The sequence below is a fragment of the Pseudophryne corroboree genome, chromosome 1 (genome assembly GCF_028390025.1).
Source record: "Pseudophryne corroboree isolate aPseCor3 chromosome 1, aPseCor3.hap2, whole genome shotgun sequence".
NCBI lineage: Eukaryota > Metazoa > Chordata > Amphibia > Anura > Myobatrachidae > Pseudophryne > Pseudophryne corroboree.
In genome coordinates this window covers 1,121,144,587-1,121,149,658 of record NC_086444.1, presented here as the reverse complement: position 1 = coordinate 1,121,149,658, position 5,072 = coordinate 1,121,144,587, and positions in this window count along the sequence as shown.

Below are 5,072 nucleotides of genomic sequence, written 5' to 3'. Positions count from 1 at the left end.
GATCACAAGCGGCGCTGATGCTCACGATGTTAAACCTTTATAACTATATCATAAACAATGTACTTATGCAATAAACCTTGGTGCAGTGATAGGGTGTAAATGTAACACAGTGTAACCTTATTAACTGTACGAGCGTCTCCGATGCTCTGAGAATACTTAGAAATATAATAAATACACAGATACCGGTATTAGGTTCTAACACCTTATATGAATGTTCTATTTGCAAAAGAGTAATACATTACAAGTCATACACTACCAAAATAACATTGACCACCTAACCAGAAAACTACACATGAAATACAATAGCTGTACAATAATACTTAAGAGAGAGAGAGAGAAAGAGGAGAAGAGAGAGAGAGAGAGATATGGCTCACAATAACAATAAAGGTAATATGGTTGCAGAGAAACTTACGCACAAAGGGTAACAATCGCATGCGCCTCCTGGATATCCAGCTCCCGATTATCAGCAATGAGAACCGTTGAAGAGAATAGAGAGCTGGCCCAGATCGGCTTGTCCTTTTATACCCTACACATAATACAGTACAATGGTCCCTATATTCTTATTGTTCATTGGACACAGGAATTCCTCTTCGCATTATAACAAAAGGTCATAGGTTGATTCATACAGGTGGGCTGTGACTATTCCCAACTGCTCAGGTGGGTGGGAAACTAGGTTTCCCGCCGCATGGATAATAAAGTGCAAATATAGTAAAAGTCCATAAACTTCTTATGTCCATAACTATTCGCACGAGCGAGTTATCCGCTTCAAACCAACACCGGAATATTGCTAATTAAATATTCTTCCGATGGATACTAAACACCACTGTATAACCCTTGTCTGACCCTTCATATCAAACAAAGAGGGATCTCTCTGTCCATGAGCATGCTACATTAACTAAACTTTCAGATTCTATCAAAGGGACCATAATCTACGAAATACATTATATGGTTAAAATATGTTATGATTGAGTCGCACGCTAGGCGTACATAAACTCTACCGTAAATGCGCACACCGTGCGCTCGCGGGTGCACGCAACGGCGAGTATGCGCACGCACGGCAGGGCTCATGCACGTGCAGCAGGCACTCGCATGAGGTGCAAATATGGCAGTGTGCATCACGATATTTTTCTGACTTTGACAACTGTCCTACCTAATTGTTGTTTGGCAGGCAATGCCAGATGCCTGCTTCTATTTACAATGGCATTTTAGTTTTTTTTACTGGATATTTCATTTTCTTTACTGGTTTTGTCTTTTTTTTTAATTTGCATTAATTTTAGTGTAAACTTCTATTCTGGCCTCCCTAATTGTTGTTTTCGATGCAGTGATGGCTTCTAGATTCTTATTTCAAATGATTTTTCTCTTTTAATGACTTCATTTTTTTACTGGTATTTTCATTATTTTACTGGTTTTGTATTTTTTCATGGTTTTACTTTCATTTTAGAGTATTTTTTTTATTCTGGCCCTGTGGCTGTTGTTTGGGAGGCAGTTCTCGTTGACTGACCTTTTTTTAAATGACGTTTTCCTTTTTAATGGCTGTTCATTTTTTTACTGGTATTTTCATTTTTATACTGGGTTTGTCTGTTTTCTTGGTTTTGCATTAATTTTAGTGTATACTTCTATTCTGCCCTCCCTAATTGTTGTTTTGGAGGCAGTGATTGCTTCCTGATTCTTATTTAAAATGATTTTTCCTTTTTAATGGCTTTTCATTATTTTACTGGTATTTTCTTGATTTTACTGGTTTTGTATTTTTTCATGGTTATACATTTGTTTTAGAGTATTTTTTTATTCTGGCTACGTGGATGTTGTTCTTGTTTAGGAGGCAGTGCTGGATGACTGACCTTTTTTAATTATTTTTTCCCTTTTTAATGGCTTTTCATTTTTTTACTGGCGTTTTCATTATTTTACTGGTTTTGTCTTTTTCTTGGTTTTGCAATAATTTTAGTATATACTTTTATTCTGGCTTCCCTAATTGTTAATTGGGAGTCAGTGATGGGTTTCTGATTCTTGGTTAATTTTTTTTTACTTTTTTAATGGCTTTTCTTTTTTTACTGGTATTTTCATTGTTTTACTGGTTTTGTCTTTTTTCATGGTTTTACATTAATTTTAGTGTATATTTGTATTATTTCCTTCCTAATTGCTGATTGGCAGGCAATGCTAGATGGCTTTATCATTTTTCAATGGATTTTTACTTTTTTAATGTGTTTTAATTTTTTTACTGGTAATTTCATTTTTGTACTGGTTTTGTCTTTTTCTTGGTTTTGCATTAATTTTAGTGTATACTTTTATTCTGGCTTTCCTAATCATTGTTTGGCAGGCAATGCTAGATGCCTGTTTCATTTTTTAATGGCTTTTTACTTTTTTTTATTAACGTTTTATTGAAGGTTTCAAGAAAATACTCTGCCAAGAAACAATACAAAAGGTATACAAGGAGATTGAACATTGGCATTAATTAGACAATGAGCTAAATAATGTAGAAACATAATATGACGGGGACAGGCACAAAGGGGGATCGACAAGGGAGGGAGAAAGATGGGGGAAGGGGTAGTGGGTATGGCATAAGAATACAGCGAGGACAGAATGAGAGAGAAGAGTGAGTGAGAACAAGTCAAAAGCCATTTTGAGAAGTGCAATATAACAGCCCATATCAGGAATATATCTTATGAAACTCTAAACAGGATACAGATATGCCACCAAAGAACAATGTAGTTTTACAAAGTAAAATAGTAAATATGGTAAATATAGAACCCTATCAGTAGGAGGCATAATTCACGAAAGGGAAACTATCAATGGAAGCAGTGATGCAGTAGCAGGGACAGCGACCTTATACAGGTATTCCAATTAAAGCTCTAGCTTTAGACCATTCTTGAGATCCAAAGAATGTGGAGACAGTCCTTCTGGATTCCTCATCTAATGAAGATATGAAAAACTTCCATCTATAGTGGAAAGTGGTATTGGGGGGACAGCATTCAATAGTTGCATTCGTATGTCAAAATACAAAAGCAGAAGCAGACAAGACTTTACCTCCTGGATCGTCGGAGCAGACTTCTTAATCCACTGTATGAATATCAGTTTTTTAGCTAGTGTCAAGTCCATTACAACAAAAGAAACATGTCTGTAGGTATGAGTTCCAAATTTCCAGTGTTCAAAATCCAGTAATAGACAGGCTACTGGCGTAGGTATTAAAGAGGTTTGCAGTATTGTATTCAAATAGCTGTTTTAGCCCAGAACCTACGAACCTTGGAGCATTCCTATACACAATGAAACAACTAAGCATTTGACATGGAACATTTTACGCATTTCCCTGAAGCAGCCGAGGCCAAATATTTCCTCTGAGCTGGGGAAATATATGCCCTGTGTATGAAACGGAAATGTGTTTCTTGCAAGTAAGCCAAATGTAGATGCTTGGATAGTCTACTGTAATTAGTAAGTATAGACTCTGCTGAGTGTGGCCAATTGGGGATATCATCAGCCCACCTGGCAAGAATTTTTTGAGAGTGAAGCGGGAGATTAACTGTAGCTAAGATTAAGTGGAGGTACAGATGACAAATCCTATATGTTTTAGTAGACCTTAGATGCAACAGCTGGAGTATAATATGTGTCTCCTTTGGTAAGGGGAAAGCAATCGGGAGAGCCTGAATATAGTGTCTGACCTGTAGATATAATCAGAATCAGAATCAGCTTTATTGGCCAGGTATAATTGCGTATACTAGGAATTTGTCTTCGGTTTGCTATACAACAGCCAAATAGGTAACAGATAAGCAGGTGGGGGGGAGTAAAGTCACGGTAGGGACACAAGTTAGTTACATGTACGTCTAGTCAGTCAATGTTCAGGAGATCAGCAGGCGGACCGCTTGGGGAAAGAAACTTTTGAGGCTTCTGGTGGACCTGGCAGGGACGGCCCTGTAACGCCTGCCTGAAGGAAGCAAGTTAAACATGCTGTGGCCGGGGTGTAGCTGGTCTTTTACTATCTTCATTGCCCGCTTTATAGCTCTGGAAAGGTACAGGTCCTGGACTGAGGGAAGGTTGGCCCCGATGATCTTCCCTGCGGTTCTGACCACCTTTTGGAGCCTGCATCTGTCCCTTGCACTGGCGGAGCTGTACCATACGAGTATCGAGGAGCACAGTACCAACTCCACAATTGCGGAGTAAAAGAGGAGCAGAAGCTTCTGTGGGATATTGAACTTCCTTAGTTGCCTGAGGAAGAACAACCTTTGCTGCGCTTTCCCAACAGTGGCGTAGGCGTTGAACCCCCATTTAAGGTCCCGGGAGATTGTGGTCCCTAGAAACTTGAAGGAGTCCACTAGCGATACCACACTGTCAGCAATCATTAGCGGAGGTGCACTAGATGACTTCTTCCTGAAGTCCACTATCATCTCGACAGTTTTGAGGGGGTTGAGCTCAAGGTTGTTGTGGATGCACCACTGGGCTAACTGGTCTACTTCCTGTCTATAGGCCGATTCGTCCCTGTCCTTGATGAGGCCGATGACGGTGGTGTCATCGGCGAATTTGATGATCTTTACTGATTGCGCCTCTGAGGTACAGTCATTTGTGTACAGGGAAAAGAGCAGGGGTGAGAGGACACAGCCCTGAGGGGCCCCTGTACTAATGGACCGCGCTTGAGAGGTGAATTCCCCCGCTTTCACCACCTGTGTCCTATCTGTCAGGAAGTCTACTATCCAGGAACAGGTAGCTTCTGGGACCCCTAGGTGAAGTAATTTGGGGTGGAGGATGCTGGGGACGATTGTATTGAAGGCTGAGCTGAAATCGACAAACAGGACCCTCGCATAGGTACCGGGAAGGTCTAGGTGCTGTAGAATGTAGTACAGGAACAGGTTGACTGCATCCTCGACACACCGATTTGATCAATGGGCGAACTGCAGGGGGTCCAGTTGGGGGCCAGTCACAGTTTTCAGGTGATTCAAAACCAGACGCTCAAACGTTTTCATGACCACAGACGTCAGTGCTATCGGCCTGTAGTCGTTCAGGTTCGTGATAGAGGGTTTCTTGGGGACAGGGACGATAGTAGACCTATTGAGGCAGGAAGGGACTTTCTGTAGCTCCAGCAATTTTTT